Source organism: Tamandua tetradactyla, chromosome 4, assembly GCF_023851605.1.
Source record: "Tamandua tetradactyla isolate mTamTet1 chromosome 4, mTamTet1.pri, whole genome shotgun sequence".
In the NCBI taxonomy this organism is placed as follows: Eukaryota; Metazoa; Chordata; class Mammalia; order Pilosa; family Myrmecophagidae; genus Tamandua; species Tamandua tetradactyla.
In genome coordinates, this window is record NC_135330.1 from 133,264,622 (window position 1) to 133,284,568 (window position 19,947).

The 19,947-nt window shown below is 34.8% G+C and overlaps 1 protein-coding gene and 1 long non-coding RNA gene across 4 annotated transcripts in view; one reads left to right on the forward strand and one right to left on the reverse strand.

Moving 5' to 3' along the window:
* Positions 1 to 19,947, reverse strand: part of LOC143681402 (protocadherin-9-like) — a 616,391-nt gene that overhangs the window by 291,369 nt on the left and 305,075 nt on the right. The gene's annotated exons all lie outside the window — the stretch shown is intronic.
* Positions 2,803 to 3,587, forward strand: LOC143679360 (uncharacterized). Its single transcript, XR_013173685.1, has 3 exons — positions 2,803 to 2,925; positions 3,110 to 3,149; positions 3,245 to 3,587. It is a non-coding gene; the product is annotated as an uncharacterized LOC143679360 (long non-coding RNA).

Here is a 19,947-nt window from a genome sequence, read left to right on the forward strand (position 1 = left end):
TAAATATTTAAGAAATTTCAAACCAGCATTAGAATTTTAGATAAATCAACGTGATAAGATCAAAAGCTTTACACAATTTATATATAACTTTTCACCATCTTTTGTATCAAACAAAATAAAGTGTACACACTCCTTAGTGAATTTCAAAGAGATTTTTAATACAAAACCTAAGACTGAGATAATTAGATGCAAATTACATGTAATTCAGTGAAAATATCACATTTTGAACATCTTTTAAAGATATTCAACAATGGAACATGAGAAATAACATAAAAATAATGTAGTAGAACTTAAGTGAATTAAAACCTTCTTCTTGGAGGAAATGGCCAAAATGTCTTATAAAACTTGAGAGATGTTTCTACTTTGAATCTTCTCTGGCAGGATGAATTATGGCAAGTCCAATGCTCTGTGTTAAAGAACAATTTCACTCTCTTTTGGTTTTTCACTCATTTCTATATTTAACATATGAGGGGCTGAATTGGCTATTCTTTAAAAAAAAAAATCCTAATTCAATATAAAGATTGCAGTTGTGATCAATTTATTTCTGAATGCTTTGCAGTGGTTTTCATGAGCCATGTCAGTGTAGGTGACTACACTCTCGTTTCTCTACAGGAATCTATCATAGGATAGTCTAAGTCACGATACAATAAGTATATCCTGCAATTGTATTGGTGCAACATACAGAAAAATGTACTTCTCACTAATTTTACATGGCCATGACTGACAAGTGTTTCTTTACAAAACCACTGAGGGACCCCAAGGCTCCATGGGCATATGCTGTTCCGTCAGCAATGTGTGGCTTTCTCGGTCACCTCTGCTGGAAATGAGGGATGGGAGAATTAGACTTGGGCTTCTCATTAGCCTAGAAACAATATAACACATCACATTGATCAGGACTAGTCACACAACCCTGCCTAAAAGCAATGGAGTTGAGACATACAGGGAACCAAATGGAACGTTTTTGTGAGATTTACTTTGTCATCATAATCAATGGTTTATATGCCATAAATGTAATACCCTGACCAAGTTGCATTAGTAAATTATTACTACGATGCTTGCCTGAACACCGTCATTTAATAATGTAAACTGAAATTAAAACTGACAATATATCCTAAATTTTGGTTTTATATTGTTTTACTTTTGCCTCTGTTATGGCAAACACTCAAACTGCAGACATTTGGTAGGGAAACAAAAACTTATAGAATGCTTTGCTAAGGTAAAAGAGTATATTATTCTATAACAAAGAGGGGAACAGAGAAGCAGGAAGAACAAAACCCATGAATTTAAGTGTGTGACAGGTAAAATGAGATTGGCAGCTGTGTTTTGTTATTTAAAATCAATACTGAAGAGCCTTACCCTCTTCTCAAAGATAAAGGAGTTATCAGAGCTAATGGCTGAGGTGAGTGCTTAGCACTATTTTAACAGATTACAAGTCGATTTTAATTTTGCTTTACAAATTACAAAGGAGCCCATCAATAAGATTATAGACGAGACACCCAAACACTGCTGAGGAAGTGGTCCACCCTTTCAAGTTCAAATGGATTAGCAAAGCAAGCAAGGAGAAAAAAAAAACTGCCCACAGACTTGTAAAAGAAATGTATTTTTGTTTGTTGCATAAACCATGCAAAAAGCAACCGACATAATTGACCCATTCACATTGTAATAGAAGCTGATAATTTTCTATCCTTAAATAGAAGTTATGTAATTTATGGTTAGAAGTGTAGAAGAATTTCCCTAGTTAATTCAGATAACATTGCAAATTTTTAAAATACATACAATTGTCACTAAGAAATACTATATTCACTGAGCCCTTTAAAATGTAATACTAGCTACAGCCTATTCTACACATTTGCATTTTAGAACCACTTTTAATAAGGATATTCCTTGCCCAGAAAATTAGAAAACTTGGAGAACTATTTTCAACAATATGCTTCCCCTCTGCCCACAAATATAGAAATCACCACGGACATGTTACACAATAATTTATAATGTCATTCTCTTACTGTAACAGGAAACTTCATTTTCTCAAGCACTAGCTTGAGAATAGAATTCTCCTATAAATTTGGCAAGCATTCTTAAAAACAAAGACACCCAGTCTATTATAAAATGAAAAACATTTGATTAAGTTTCTAGAGTTTATTCAGTCTTAAACTTAAAGTTATGGCCAATACTTGAAAGAGGAGATGTACTAAGAAAGAAGTTGTCTCATAAATACAAAGATACACATAAGGAGTACACATAAAAATTATGTTAGAATTGTGTACAAAGATTAACCCCAGGAGTATGATCAAATTATGGACAAAAAAAAACAAAAGTGAGCAACCACTAGCCAGACATACCACTACTTTTTTCATTTTTATTACTAAATTGCAACATTATTACATGAAAGGCCATTTAAGAAAAAGAGACTCTGCTTTAGGAAATCATTTTACATACTATTACACAAATGTACACTTTCAAAAAGCCTTTTTTGATATGAAAAGCTTAGCATAGTCAAAAAAGAGGTCAAAAGTTCTGTCCTGCAGTTGCCCTGTAAGAAGGTTAGAAGGAGGCAAAACTGTACTCAACTCTGGTCTCTGCATTTCTGAAGTCACTTCAGACAGCCTCTAGTGAGATTCCTTTCTCTGCAAAGTACACAGAAAGATATTTCACAAGGGGAGGCTTAAAGAGTTGCTGAGGAAGAAAATGCCCCCAAAGCTCTCTTTGGCACAGACAGAAATTTAAAACAAAACAAAACACCTCTCTTGAAACTTTCAGAACGTGCCCTACGACGCAGTTGGTTCCTCTGGAGCAATTGCTGGAGTCAGCGCCTCAAGCAGAGAGGGCAGGCACTAACAATAAAAGAGCTCACTGATGCAAAGGATGGGCTGAGTCTGGAAAATGCTGGATTCCCCTCAGACCACTCTGGATGTAGTCAGCCAGAAGGTAAAGTTTGGTCCTCAGGATACCTTAGGGCAAAGGTTCAAATGGCTTATTCTATAAGTTGTTCCTAGAATTGTTGTTAGTTGTAATTAAGGGAACTAAAATTCTGCAAACCAAATAGAAGACTCTGTCAGTGAAGTGAGACCTAATTATCTGATGATAGTTGAGTTCTGAATTTGTATTTCAGTGACAGAGCTGACAAGCACAGAAGTTCGAGGACTTGAGAGGTGGGTTCAGAAAGAATCATCAAAAGGCTGCAGCTGGAAACTTTCCACTTAGTTCTTCTTAAGCAATGATTTTGAAATCTGTTGTTTCCCCCCAGGAAGGTCTACTGTCCATTACAACCAGAAGAGGATTGTCAGAGGTAAGGAATAAAACATCTAACCATTCTATATACTAACTTTTCTCATGTTAAAAATTTTATATATTCACCTTCCTGGTACCAGAAGACCTTGATGGTCAGGACAAAATTTGCCTAATTTGAACACGACTCATATTCCCTGAACTCTTTTTCCATACCTACAAATTACTAAATTTACCAAAAAACATAACTATATTTAAGTACAGATCGTTTAGGAAAATTTGCCTCTGACATTGTATTAGAAGAGGCGGTGTGCTTGCTGTATGACAAGAATTCATTGTATGTTGTCCCTTTAATACTATAAACCTCGTGGGGAAGATATTATCTCTATTATCATATTAGGAAATGGGACTATATAGAAGTCAAGCAACTATTTGATATTAAATAACTGAAAAGGGTGGATGAAGATCAAAACTAAGTTTCACCTAAAGTAAAACCCATGCTTTTTCCACTTGACCATGGCACATCTTTGTTACAAGGACTCACAGGCATTAGCCTTTTCGACTATTTTTATATTCAAAGCTAATAAACTTAATTTTACAAATAGAAAAGCAATAGACATAAAAATGGGACGTATCAAGATTATTTGATCTAAAAATAATAGTTGCATTTCAGCTCTGGTGTTGTGGCAGGTAATTATGTGAATTTAAATCAACGATGAGTTAATAGAATTGGTGATAAGATAGAAATTGATTGCAGAGTTGGATGAGATGATTTAAATCAAAATGTCTTTGCCCTCCAACCGTAACTTAAAATGTTCCTCTGATTTAAGGCCACCATATCTAACTTCTGCACTTTGTCTAAATACTAGGAATTCTGCCACTGTCCAGTCACCCCTTTACAATCAGAAATGTTAGTCAACATCTCTCCAGATCAGTGGTTGTAATTCTTGGGAAGTGCATATATCATGGGAAATAGCAATTAATCATAAATGCGCTTAAAAGAAAAAATATTCAAATTCACTGTAAAATTTTAAATCTGTTATACCAATGACATCACCATTTCTGGTATATTTTTTCTTAGGCTGCATGTAGATTGCTGTGTTTCACACATCATTAAACCTTTAAAGAGCTCCTTGGTTTAGCCTCAAATAGATCTCAGTAAATCAGATGTACTAAATGCATGAGTGATCAGAGCAAGGGCGCCTCTCTTGAGTAAGTAGATGGAAGAGATGTAGAACTGAGCAACAGGGACTTACAGGCATCCCATATGAGACAGAATAAAACAAGGCTAATTCATTGTTATACTACTTGCTTATATTAAAACTTTGGGATTTAAGTGTATGAATATCAGTGTATATGAAGTATAAATGTAAATACATGTGTGTGTGTGTGTGTGTGTGTATTGTATGTAGTAATACCCTAAACAAAATTCAATTAAACAAGTAATCTAAGAACTTTCTCTTCTGTTTGAATGAATTAACTTTTGTAAGGTTTATTTCACTTTCCTGGGTTATACTAGACATTATGCAGGTTGAACAAGTAGATATTCTAGACTAACATCTTCACTTTGATGTCCCATATGTACATCCATCTTTACTTAGGTAAAGTAGAACTCCTGTTGATCCCTTCGAACACTTCATGTACAAACCTACTCTGCCACCCTCATTTCCGATTCTCCAAACAGCATCCCTATTTACCCAGTTGTAAGGCTAAAAATCTAGCAGTTGTCCTTGATTCTGTCTTTCTTCTGCTTCCCCACAGACAAAGCCAATCCGTCAGCACATCCTGTTTGTTCTGTCTCTGAAACGGATCCTGTTCTGTATATCCACTTATTTCTCTCTCTCTCCCACTACTTGAGTCAAAACCCCCTACCTGGCTGGCTGCTGTCTATTGCAGACTGTTCCTCCTTGCTTCTTCCCTGATGCTCCTAACAATTCATTCTCTACGCATGAGTTAGAGGGATCCTTCAAAAGTATAAATCTGAGCTTGTTGTTCCCCTCCTTTAAAACTTACAATGAGTCTCCTTGTGCTTAAAATAAAACCTAAGCTCCTTATTTTCAAAACAAAGCACGGAATGATCTGACCTCTGTCGACCGTGTTCATCCTCCCCGCCCTGAATGCCCTTCCTTATTTTCAACAGTCCCATTCTGTCCCCACCGCACCGCGTTTGCACTTACCCTGTGTTGGAATGCACTTTGCCCAAACCATTCTGCCACCCTTAACATCTTCCTATTTTCAAGGCTTGGCTTGGTTATGTTGCCTGTTAGAGAGTGATTCCTCATCTAATCAATCTAAGGTTTCCTCTCACATTTTAAAATTCCATGAATTGTATGGAGCAAACGTGGCACACGAATGCAAAGTGTTATAATAGGGTGTGGTAGATGGGAACTCTATATTTTAGCCATGATTTTTTTCTGTAAGCCTATAAATTGTCTAAGAAAAAAATTAAAAATCATATTATACAGCTATATTTTCATCAAAGCACTTTTCACAGCTGAATTATTACTATTTATAAACTTTAAAAGGTTTAGTAATTCTACCACTGCCCCTGCATTCCTATGTGAGTGCCTTTGTAGGTTTCATTCCCCATTGTACCCCCAGAGATTAAGATGTGCCTGGCACATAGTCCATTGTTAAGAACAATTGTGGGATGAATGAAATGTCTTCATTAATGACTATAATCTAGAGGAATGCAGATTAAAAGCTGGCAACAGGTCAATAAATTTCAATATTTTTATGGGAAAATGTGATACACATTTACCGATAGTTTGGCAAGTATTTTAACACTATTTTCTTTTTTTTTTTTTGTATGCTATATGGCGGGGTCACATTTCCTCATTTTTCCATGTGAGTATCCCATTTTTGCAGCACCATTTGTTGAATTTGTGTTTGTTCATTTTTGTTTGTTTTGCTTGTTTGCTTGGTTTTTGGGAAGTGCATGGGCTAAAATTGAACCTGGGCCGCCCACATGGCAGGCAAGAATTCTACCACTAAACTACTATTGCACCCCCCACTACTTTTTAATATAACAACAAAAATAACACTGGTAGAGGATTACTACAAGCAATGTCACTGATGGACTGAAATCATGCCCTCTGAAAAATGCAAGACCATTTAAAAACAAGAGCATTGCCGTTTCTTTCTTTCCTCTAGTTATTTGTATTTTCTCTGAAATTAGTATATTAGCCATAAAATATCTATCTAGCTGCTGAAATAGCAACATATTTTCCTGATGCATAGTCAATAGGGAGTTATCTTCCACAAGTGATCTTTCCACATCTTTCATCCATCTCAGAAATGCAAATTCAAAATTAAACTCACTCAGATACATCATACACTACATGTAGCTTCTTTTTCTTAATTTTTGAAACCTTGGAGGATTTTTTTTTTTTTTTTGGTCCATAGATCAATAGAAAGGCTATACCACCCACACAAATATAACCTTTTTTCTCTCTGATACCATGTACAGAATATTCTTCCCTTAGGAAGCAATACAAATATAACATCATATCATAAAATTGGAACATATTCTTTAACTTTCCAGATCAATAGATGTATGATCTGAAAACCATATATTCATTCCTGTTTGATGGGTGCTAGGATGCTATATAAATCCCTTTTTTTTGGTAAATTCCCTTTATCCTGAAATCATACTCTGATTCTGATATTGTTGCATAGTTTTCACCATTATACAGGGAACATAATGACCTGCAAATAAATAAACAGTGATGACAACTTAAGTGCTGAAGAATAATTTTCCAGTTTTGTGATGAAGCTTGTGCTTTCATTTTCATGAAAGGATGTGTCCTCAAGATTCACCAGGAATGATAAAAACTGTGTGAGAAGCCTAGAAAGTATAGGGAACAAAATTTTATTGAATGAACGTTCTCAGTCCTGGGTTCACAAAGACTGGGAGTGAGGCAGATTTTGACAGAACAGCTGTGAATTTCAAAAAAGGAAAAGGTTCACATTTGTCCTGCATTTTATCTTTCACGCCCTGCTTTTTATTTCTCATTTAGTGATTGATTTCATCTTTAGGCCCTTCCATCATTTGACACTTTTTTACTCAATTATTAGATTTCTTTGTGCTAAAAAATGATATTTTGTGGAAGCACACATATGTCTTTATAAGAACCTTTTGGCCAGGACCAGGATCCTTTTTAAGAAAATATACAGATATTCATATACAGTCCATCCTAGAATGTTGGTCTATCAGAATATCAATATAAAGTGGCAATCGAGTCGTTTTAACAGCTGGCCCATGCCTCCCATTAGGGAAGAAAGCTACTTGGGAGGGAAAGCCGGGCTCCAGGAAATGTGACAAAAGCCCATGCCAAAAGGGAGAGGTTGAGGCCTGTTCTGTCTGGGAGAAGAAATTCTTGGTTTGTATTTGTTGTTTTGTTCCAGGAGGGAGGGAGTAAGAAGAGCAGAGAAAGGAGGAATTTGGAGAAGAGGCATGAATACAGTGAGACTCAGGTATGAGGGTAGGGCTGGGCATGCAGCAATCCTGGGTGACAGGTCGCTGAATGGAAGTTTGAAAATAAGAAAGCGTACTACATAGGCTGAAGTTATATGACTTTTGAGGTACTTCTCAAATTTCCCCACACCCAAGAATATTCCAAAAAGCTTACTGCATTGAAAAATACTTTCTAGGCATGTCTTTTTTTTTTTTTTTTTTTTTTTGGTAGAAAACAAATAATTGTGCTTCACTCTGATTCAGTAAAATGTGGGCAACTGAAGCAAAATCCTGGAAGCAGAACACACCCTCAAGAATGGAATTCCACTGGAAATTTCCATTACATTTTTATGCAGTGGATTTCCATACAGTAACTAGGGAAAATGATCTAATTTTATGTCCATGTAAGACAATTTCCCTGTTCCATGTATAAATGTCTTACCTAATAAAGATACAGCAATAATGTCTGAATAGTTACAAAGTAGATAGTCTCCCTCTCTTCACACAAAAAATGAGGCAGTGAAAAGTTAGGAGATGTTTTCGTTTAGTTAAGAGATGTTCCGGCTAACACTGCCAGAATGCAATACACCAGAAATGGGCAGGCTTTTACATAGGGGATTTATTTAGCTACAGATTTACTAATTTGGGAAGGCACATGGTGACATCTACTGGCCCTCTCTCCAGGATTCTGGGTTCCAATGGCTTACTGCATCTCCACACATCTGGGTCTGAGCCGGCACTGCACTGAGATGTGCAGGGTGGTGAACTCTCTTCTGACCTCCCTTTCTAAGCCTCCAGCTCAGTGCAGATGGCAACCTCCTCAACCTGCTGACCAAAGACATAATCAGCCATAGAGGAATTTCACATACTGATGATTTAAGTCCACAGTAACAGAAAAATTGGGTATCTTTACCTGGCCAAGTTGATTCCTGAACCTGACTACTACAAGAGAGCATATAATATGAAACCCAAACAAAGAAGGTGTAGTGACGATACCAAAGTCACTCTACCTTTTGCATGCACTTATTTTACTAATAGTTATATTGCCTCTCAAGGACGTATTATGTGACTGTCAAAGTGATTTGGATTGTTCTTAGTTGTTCTGACATGGAATTATCTTTCACATCCTAGAAACCAAATTGATGGCTAATCTTGAAGATGAATTAGCTTTATTAAAAAATATCTACTTATAATTTTGTTAGATAGCATCCTAACATGAAAAGCAGACTAAAACCGTTGATGCATTCATTTAATTGTATACAAAGGTTAAATCACAGTGTTTTAAATGTTTTGGAGACTATTTTGGCATCCTACAATCCTATGAGTAAACTGCAATTAGTAAGATATATGAAAGGATGATAAGATCACAGGAAGTCCACTGGAATCATGGTGAAAATATTGGTAAAATAAAAATGTTGCATGAATGGATGAAAATAGTGAATCAGAAAAATTCTATATTATGTTTAAAAATATCCTTAAAATTCTATTGTTTATTGAATCCTCAGGCAATCCTTAGGGAAAAGTGTTAACTATTCAATTAAGTGTTCAGTTTAAGTCAGTTCCATTCAGTAGTACCTATACTGAGTGATTTCCTGGAAGGAGAACCAGGCTAGCAGCTACACACAATACAATGGAATCTGTATCACTGTTCCCTTCTCAAGGATTTTATATTCTTGTTAGGGAGAAACAGTCTGCATAAATGGCTGCACAAGACTAGACTTGACTAAAAAAATGTGTGGCACAGATTATGGGTTTTAAAGAGATTACTTTACATTGTTTTCTAATCAGCTTCCTTTTCCCTTGACAATTGTCCTCTTTTCCCTTCTCATCCATTACATCAGAATGTCAATCTCTGGCTGACCTTCAATTATCATTTGGGTTCGCTTCATTTTTACAACACTGAAGAAATCCATCCTTCAGATAATAAATCAATAATCTTGACCTCAACAAATGATATTACAATGCAAATTCCTGATCCTAACAAAGAAACTGCCCAACCCTCTTTAAGCCCTTACACTACTTTGTTTTGCATAATAGACCAGAAGGACATGTTTGGAGCAATATTCTGTGAAACCCAATTTACAGTCACTATTTACTACCACAACTCAACAGAATATTTTCTATAAGAGCGAAACTGTCAGAAGTACCAATATAAAGCCAGATTTGATTGCCATTACAGTCAGTGGCTTTTCTGAAGAATAATTATCCTTGTAAACACAGAAAAAAATTACAGTGCTTATAGGGCTTCTGCTATTAAATTTTAGCTCTTGCTATAAGAACTACATACAGTCACATCCTTACTAGCCTGACTTAGAAGTACACTCTAATGAGGCGTGTGCTTCTGGCTTATGTCCACTATTGCTGGTTTGGAGCCAAAGCCTAAAGAATTAGTTAATAAAAAAACCTACATACTGCATGTGATTCAACACATTTAAGAGCTTGAGACATGTAAACACAAACATGTACGCATGCACACACACACGAACACACAAACACCGCTCCGATTTGTTGGGAACAAGTAACGTATAAGGAAGAGAGAATAGGAGAAATGTAATTGTGCCTTTAACATTTGATAGAACAAAAAAGGCAAATGGCAAGTGTAATTGTGCCTTTAACATTTGATAGAAGAAAATAGGGAAATGGCTAATTGTATTTATGAAAATATATAGGTAAATCTCTAACATTCTGAAGGAAAAGTAGGATATAAATTCAGGGATGAGAAGGTACAAATTAATAGCAGTTCTAAAGGGAGACCGTATCATAATAATGCTTGGATGTAGGACATCTGGGTCATGATACTGAAATATTAATATGTACTAAGAAATATTGGTATATTTGAAGTCTCTATTAACTATTTCTTTGTAAATCGTCATTTAAGAAAAATCAGAAAATGCAGATTAATAAAAATAAATTACAAAGTAATCTATAATGCTATTGTACATAATTAACCACAATTAGCATTTTGGTGTTTTACTGTGTACAAATTACATACAATGTATACTATTATGTCAAGTTTTTCAACTTAAAGACATAGCAAGAAGAGATTTTGATGCCATCAAATTTCCGATAATATAATTTTTAAGGATACCATGCAGTTCATTCCATAGATACCTAAAAGGTATATCATCAAATCACCCTCTTGGGGCATTTTTATTATTTTTTAGTTGGGTTGTGCTTCTCCTTATAAAGACCATTCTCCTTATAAAGAATTCAGAGAATCTGTAGGTTTCTTAGATGAGAGACAGCATGATAAAGATTAGCTGAGGAATAAAATTCACAATGAATGCAAAATGAGGTCAAATGAGAATTTAGAAAAAGACAAGGCAAGTGGTGAGGGTCATAAAGTGGCTGGATTTAAGCAGTAGGTCTTTGAATACTGAATTGTAGACACTGAAGAAAAGAGAATCAACACACGATGGCTAAATTCTCCAAGAGATATAAAATACAAAGGTATTAATTTCATTTCTTAGAGGACTCATTTAAATGATGGCTCTCAAAATCTGAGGAAAATTCCTAAGTCTACAATGGGTATTCTAGAATTACAGTTCTTAGGACCATTTCATATTTCTACCAAAGGGAAGATGAAATTGCTCAGATGATATAAATATCTATTAATAAGTGTTCATTAAAGGAATTATATCATTTTTATATTAGAAGTAATGTTTTTAAACATCATGAAGCATAACAGATTCAAAATCTTATCACTGGCACAAAGAAACAAGATATTTTGCATTGTCAAGATATATTAGATGAGGTCTAATAACATTTTAAATGTGTCTCCAATGAGAGAATATTCATTGCAATGTGGTAAGTTACACTTTCCGAAGAGCACACTAACATGTGGTATCAGATACTCTGTTCCAATTCTCATCCTCCCAGGCATCTATTGTGAATTGTCATGGTTTATCTCAAGCAACATTACAATACATTTGGAATTGTCTTTATGAACAGTGAATACATGTAATTTGAAGCACTGACCCTTTGTCTAATATTTGTAGATCTATCAGAATGACTTGCTCAACTAAATGAATACAGAAAATCATAATAACCAGAGAGTGAATATTATGCCAAAACAGAAGGGCATTATCAAAAATTTAGCAAGCTCTATTTAGGCTAAAAATAGCAATTAAAAGGCATTGATGTTCTTTTTTACCTTGTTGCCATGAGAAATAATTGTCCTCTCCTGACCTATGTATCAGTTATACTCCCAGCTACCATCCTCATTATCACTTGACAGTTTCACTGCTAAAAGATAGCTATTTTTATATAATTATTCTTATTAGTCATTTTTCATAAGCTTTTGAGATAGACTAAGTGTTTTGCATATGCAATTACAAATGAGAAATCTCAGTAGTGAATGGAAAAATAATTCTTCTGAGGTCATAAAATAGTTAAATGTTTGGCATAAAAATAACACTTTTCTTTTCCCAGTCTATCAAGCCAACATTCTGTTCCTGGTTCTCTTGGCTGGGACTTGAATATAAATATGTCATTGTGTATGCCGGCATTAAATATGAATGATTGATTACATATAAAAATCTACATTTTGCTCTACTTCCTCTACAGCAAATTGTGGTGACATTAACTTTCAAATATATATGATTTTGCAGATAGTATGTTAAACGGAAAAAACAAAGCAGTAGGATTTAGAGCCAGAAAATGTGGATTCCACTTCTATTTCTGACTCTTGTCAACCTTATAAACTTCGGTAAATCTAACTCCTGTGAGTTTCCCCGGTTATCAATTAGCACCCAATTCAACGGTAACCTCACATTTGTAATCTGACCTTTAGAATTCCTCAGGCCTTATATGAGTTCCTCGGAGGCAATGACCATGCCGTGTTCATCTCTGTGTCACTAGATTATAGCATATTATTTGGCACAATTTGATATAGTGTATACGCAGTGCTTTATAAATGGAAACGTGATTTATAGATTCACAGCTTTATAATTAATGTTATTAAGTGGCAGTCATATAATTAAGAGTATTTAGCTGAGTGTTGAATTTATTTTTGTTTGTTTTTTTTTTTTTGGTACAAAATCAAACTGCAATGCAAGGCGAATTATTCAGCAGCATTACTTGCATATGAACATCATCATCTTGAACCATTCCACTATAGAGTCCCTTTACTTTATTGGGTTTCTAGTCTATTTTCTCTTCTGTTTTCTTCCTCTCCATCAGTCCCAACCAGTTTTACTTTTCTTCTCTTCTTTTTGTTTTAAAATTCTGTCTCCAAAATCACTTTAGTCAACAGCGTAAATGCCCTTGTCATCTGGACAAACCCAACCAGGAAAACACGCTCTTTAAATAAACTCATATTATTTAAATAAATGAGTTAAATAAACTCAAATAAATTCCCCCATGCATACACTCAGGCTACCAACTGTTGACAGAGAAAATCACTTCACATAACCAGGATGGTTCACCTTCACGTTTGTGGTCACCAGCCTTAAGTATCCTTTCCACACATTTCTATCCAGCTTTACTCTGTTCAAACCTCTTTTCTGCTTCCCTCTTTCTAGAATCTCAGTTCTCTTTCTCCTTATCTTTACTGTACCAACTTCTCTACCTCATGCAAATGATCTAAATAAACTATTAATTAGCAGAGAAAATAAATGACTTCAGATGAGAATAACCCCCAAAAGATGATATAAAATCTACCAATACATCCTCTTTCAAATCCTGATTTTAAAATTTTCTGCCACTTACTACTTAATCTGTACTCTGGGTTCTGTATCTCAAATTCCACCAGCCTTCTCAAGACCTTATTCTATTAAATAAATCTCTTTTGTATTCTTCAAACTCCCACACTCTGGTGGATATTTCAAATAGTTTAAATCGACATGATTATTCAAATTATTCAAAAACGGTTTCTTCAAGTCAATGTGTCTAGCTACCACATTATTTTTCTTCTTCCTTTCCACCCAGGGTTCCTGAAAAAGTCACATCCTAATAGTTGCTATTTCCTCTTTCTCTGCTCTTCATGAACTCCAGTGCAGTTTCTGTCCTTGACGGCTTCATAGAATCCACACACATTCTACAAACGATCCTAATGTCATTAAATCATTTAGAAGAGGTGGGAGCTAGCAACCACAGAAGTATCTGTCTTTGGAAATTACTTATATTTCTCTCACTAGCCCCCCGGGTATCTAACACAGACATATCCTGTTGGATTTCTCACAAAAGTTTGTCACTCCTCCAGTGGGTCCTACTTCATTATATGGCTCCATAATCCATGCAATCACTTGAGTGGGAAATCTGGACGCCTTCACTGAAATTTCCCCTGACATCTTCTCACATCCAATCTGATCAACATTTACTTAAAACCGATCAATGGTCCTCTACTGCATTTGGAATAATGCTGAAAAGGCTTAGAAGGTCAAGATCCTGCATCCTCTCCCTCTACTTACAGCTGTCTTCTCCACTGAGCATCTGCTAAACACATGGCCTTCTTTAAATTCCTTCAAGTTGCCTTGTTCTTACATAGCTGGACCTTGGCATTCTTTATTCTCACCATTTGGTATCCTCTTAATCCTTTAATTATTTTTTATCCTTTAGGTCTAATTAAGATATCATTTCCTCAGTGACTTTTCCTACCATCTCCATCAAACTATATCAAATTTCTTTGATTCAGTCCCAAACCACCCTGTTATTTTTCTTTATTGAATTCATTGTAGCTTATATAACTCAATACTTAGCACAGTTTTAAGGGTAGTTCTGTACAATACATTGATTTTATATATATATTTGTACTATGGGTATAATACAATATTTCTTTATCAAATTTGAATATGTCAGCTAAACATTTTGGATTCTTTTTACTGTAAATAAAAAGAGCAATCACTATAAAACATCAGAGCAGGGGAAAAAAGTAAAGATAAATCAACATGAAAAAAAGCATTTTGTAAATCCAAATCAACTATTAAAATATAAACTTTTCACTGCTTTAATAGTTTCATTTCTTCAGAGCTTCAAGATTACCATATAATTCAAAAATGATAATTAAAAATGAGGCACGTTAGTCTACGTGCTTAGGTGTTAAATTTTTACATATATTTCTTTGTATATACCAATAGACAAATACACAGTGCTGTATGTGTACATATATTGGTTTTTATAATGTTCATAGTCTTAGAGTGAAATTTAGGGTCATACATTCAATCCTTTACAGCTATTATAGAGTCTCTGGAGGAATCTCTTTTAACATTGTTAAAGAGAACATTCACAGAGTCCTAACCTTGGTAGTTCACCAAATAAGAAACTCCTCATGAGACATTCCCTTCCTTTAGCCAATGTTTCTTTTTTGTTCAGCACGGAAGCATCCATACCGTAACTGCAAAGTAATCTGTTTTGTTTTGGAATCATAATTAAGCTCTGACACCTTAATCAGGGGAATTTAAGCTAGTCTGGTAGCACTCTCATGGGGAAAACCTAAATGGACATCAATTATTTTGCCACAATCTTGCTCCTTTTCAATTTTCCATTCTTGTGTGAAATGAAATCCTATGAGGAAAGAAGCCAGAGAAAAACCAGATGCAGTACTTTGCCACAGGATTGAGAAAGAGTTTCTGTGGGTAGTTAAAATAAAAACAATGAATATATCCAGAGGAAGACATTTCTATCACTGCAGTATATTTCTTCTGTTGTAAATGTAAATTTATATCAAAAAAGCATTGGTGTTTAAACCATGTCTGTAGTTACAAAGACATTACAGCTGTTGTAATTGCAAAAAAAAAAAAAAAAACACTGCACACGACCTCATGGACAGAGTAAACTGACAAACTATCTTGACAAGAAATAACCTGTTCCTCTATAACTTCAATTTCAAAAGTCTCTGCTACTGTTACAGAAGATCAAGATAACTTGTGGTGTTTTTACAGTGAACCAGTCAATAAATAAATAAATATATCATCAATTAAAATTATAAATATTATCACGTATACTATGCACCAATAGCCCCTAAATTGAGATAAATTTTTCAATGCAAAAAAAAAAAAAGATGCATTCTTTAGTGGGATGCCTCCTACTGAACGTACAATTTTTATTTGCAGTAACCAAAATCCACCCTGAATTTTGGTAATTTGAATTATCAAGTAAATAATGGAACCCAAAATGGATTACAAAGATACTTTTAAATTTTATCATCTGTTTCACTAATGACATTTTGAGATTTATATTACATGAATTCTATTTTTGGAGTTTGAAATACTTTTTTTTGTCAGGAAACATGGAATGCACTCATACCTATTTCAAAAATTTGTTGTTGTCCCTAGCTGGTAACCCTAAACTACCCCACATAAGATCTATAGTTCATATCTATATTTTTATTGCTTCTCTATCCCCAAAGATATTAAAATAGAAGCAACCTGGTTCACTGATTGGGAACTAGTGTCAAATTTTCTAAAGTTTTGCATTTCCACTTGAGTTGAAGTATATTAGTTATTGGTTAAAAGAAGTATTTTTCAGAGCTATGGATTTTAGCACTTTGTTGACTGAGGAATCATGTACTCTGCAAACTTTGCTAAAACCTAAAAGGTGACAGATGCATGAAAAGTTGAAAAATAGGACACACAACTGTAAGCTCAGCTGATAAACTTCCACCAGAGATTTACTATTTCTTAAAGTGCTGATGCCAAGGGAAATTTGGGAAAACTGTGATCACAAACTAATTTCTGGTACTTTATTTTTATCACAACCAATGATCTGATCGAGATCAAAGTTTATATCTGTCTCTTTATAACAAGTATGCATGCTATGTATCTATCAAGAGATATTGTAAATTAACTAAACGTTTGATAAATGTACATATTTCTTTAATGCATTTAATAAGACCCATGAAGATATTTGAATTGAAAAATATTGCTAAAATCTACATAAATTGGAAAAATGTAACATTTTAGATAATTCGTAAGAATATTCTTCAGCATCAACAAAGAACACTTACCACCTGGGCTCTCTGCAGGGTGGCTGAGAGGAGGAAATGCTGGTAGAGTACCTAGCCTGGATAAAGCACTCAATACCTTCACTGAGTGGCCATAAGTATTGGCTCAAGGGGATGGAACCATTCGAAAGCTTGCTTATGATAGCAGCTTCTAAAACAGTGCTGTCAAATACACCAATTTCAGACTAACCTATTTTACAAGAAGGAAAAGACTGTTCAAAACTTGAAACTATATTGATGCCTCTAAAATACTGATGCTTCTATGGGTTACCTAGATGAAAGGGAAAGTCACATTCTGACTGATCCATTGAAATTCCATTTCCTGAATTTATCGATCTGTAAATACAAAACTAAAAATAACAACAATGATAATAAAATGCTATAATCTAGATGAAACAAACAATAACTTCAGTAAACATTAAGGAAACCAATCAAGATCACATTCCTTTCTGCCAACCTGCCACACTGCCCTTCTCTTGAATTTCTAGGAATTTTTGAAGTTTATTTAAGCTGTGCAGATCTGAGAGCTGTTTTATTATATCTAGAAGGCAAGATAACTTGTAATTTGCCCACTTATCCTTCCCTTGGGACACTCAATATGGGCCTTTATTTTCCTTCCAGAATAGGTCAAGGAAACTCAGTGACCCAACAATAGGGGCTAGGGCCTTGAGGATAAATTTCCTATTTTTTAATAACCACAGGAACTATATATTTAAAGGAAGTCCTTCCACCTTATAGGTACATGGTATCTCAACTGCTTTGTCTGTAGTTTTGACATACATAGTAAATAAATGACTCTTGCTTCCAAAATTGATGTTCCTATTAGTTTCAGTCTGAGGTAGCCATTAACTACAAATAAAATATAAATATATGTTATAATAAGTGCTCCATGATAGAGATCATAAAATCTACTTCATAAAATGACTTCCTATGAATATACTGACGCATATCAGCAGCCAAAATGCTCAACTTAAAACCTGAAAACTATTGCAATGGGACAATCAATGTTAAATCATCACCAAAAAAAAAAAAAAAACCTGCCACATTCATTTGTTGAAAGTCAAAACATGAATGGGAAAATGACTGCTATGAGAAATATATTCCAGTATCCCAGAAAAAAGTGATTCCTTATGCAGATGTCACGGAAATTTGATATAATAGTGTGATGGGGAGAGAGGAGGTAAGAGTTTGCTGCCAATCAAAATTGTTGGTACAACAAATAATTCAGTAAAAAATGGTGACATCAACCGGTTAGATTGGTCTTATATATCAATATCCCACCTCATTTCACAAAACAGTTTAAGTAGCTAGACTGTCAAAGTGGGCCTCATAAATCAAATCATGTCTCCCACAAAGATATGTTCGAATCCCAACTCCCTGTCCAGGAGGTATTGACTCATTTGTAGGATTTTGAAAGATCCTATTTAGATAAGGCCACATGTTTTCAGGGTGAGCGTTAATCCAGTATGCCTGGAATCCTCATGAGGAAAGGAAATTTGAACACGATGTACAAGCCACAGGAGAAGACTGAAAGACACACATTTCCATGGGATAGAGGCAGACACTGGCTGCCAGCAAAAGCAGGCATACTGCTACAGACTTCAGAGAAAGCATGGCTTGCAGATATCTTGATTTGGATCCTGGCCTCCAAACTGCGAGCTAATAAATTTCTGTTGCTCAAGACATCCAATTTGTTTGTTGTATTTTGTTATACTGGCTCTGACAAACTAAAACAGGAAGTAAACTAGTGCCTGGCACACAATAAGCTCTCAAATATTTGAAAGAAAAAAACAAGGGTAAACGGTGGGAAGGAAGAAAAATGACAGAGTAGAAACATTTAAGATTATATGACAAACTCGTGTTAACTATTATCTTTAAAAAAAAATCATGAACATGCCTTCAATGGAGCACACTGAATAAGGCGATACTGGAAATAATTTCAAACACCTAGGTAATTATTCCAAAGTCAAAGTTAGATTTCACAGTGTAAATCTCCCTGGAAATACGGGATATGACTCCCAAGGATGAGCCTGGCCCTTGTATTGTGGGATTGCAAAAGACTTCTTGACTGAAAGAGGGAAAAGAAATGAAACAAAATAAAGTTTGAACAGCTAAGAGATTTCAAACAGAGTAAAAATCGACTGTGGTGATGAATGTATAACTATAGGATGATACTATGAGCCACTGAGTGTATACTTTGGATGGAATATAGGGGTGTGAAAATATCTCAATAAAATTGCATTTAAAAAATCAGATCCCATAAAGGGATTTTTAAAAGATGCTAAATAGCTTTCTTTAAAATGTATTTTTAAATTCTCAAGTTTCCAGGCTCACTAGGATCCAAAAGTCTGGAAAGACTCTGTAGGTGCTAGATGCAATGAATGCTTTCATTGAAAGGTAATAAATAATTTCCTGTATTATCTGTATGAAAATTTTATATTCTTCTCCCCTCAGGTAAATTTAACCAAATCTTCCTTTGTGGTTATGTATCAATTTAAAACATCTTTGTTAGAATATTTTTCTCATTCCTGTACAGTTATTTGCATACATCACTATTTCCTCCTAGATTACTTGCTTACAAGCTGAGGACTAGATTTTAGTGTCCTATTCATTTTTCTAGTCTCAATATCTACCAGAATATCTGACGCCTGATAGATATTCAGTAAGTGTTTCTTTAACAAATAAGTACAGGTAATGAAAGAATAACAGTCTGTCAACATGGTACTACAAGTGAGGAAAAGGTCACTAAACCTTGAGCAAAATGCTAAATATTGTCAAATGCTAAGACATGTGGGTAGGTGGGAAGGAGTGCTAATGGGTACTGGATTTCTTTTTGGGAAGATGAAAATGCTCTATACTTGACTGTGATGATGGTTACACAACTTTGTGAATATACTAAAAATCACTGAATCATGCACTTTAAAAGGGTTCATTTTATGACTTGAGATTTATATCTCATAAAGCTCCTAGGAAATATGAGGAGAGGGACCTAAGCTCAATAATTGCAATGTCAATTTTGACAATTTTGTTTTTTATATACCTATGTACAGATAATGAAAATAATTGGGAAGAACCAGGAGAGAGGAAGAGGACATAAGGGAAAGGGAAATGATTTACAGGGGAGGATGTTTTCTCAATCAATGCTGCACGTGGAAGGGAGTTTGACTTCAATGGTGGTCAGCGCCTCTGACCTACTGGCCGAGCTTCTAAACCTTCATTTCTGCAGCTCTTCCTACATTGAAGATGCCATAACTCTTACATTAAACTCCCTAATCCACATTAAAATAATGTTGCTAAACTTCACCATAAAATAAATAATGCCTCA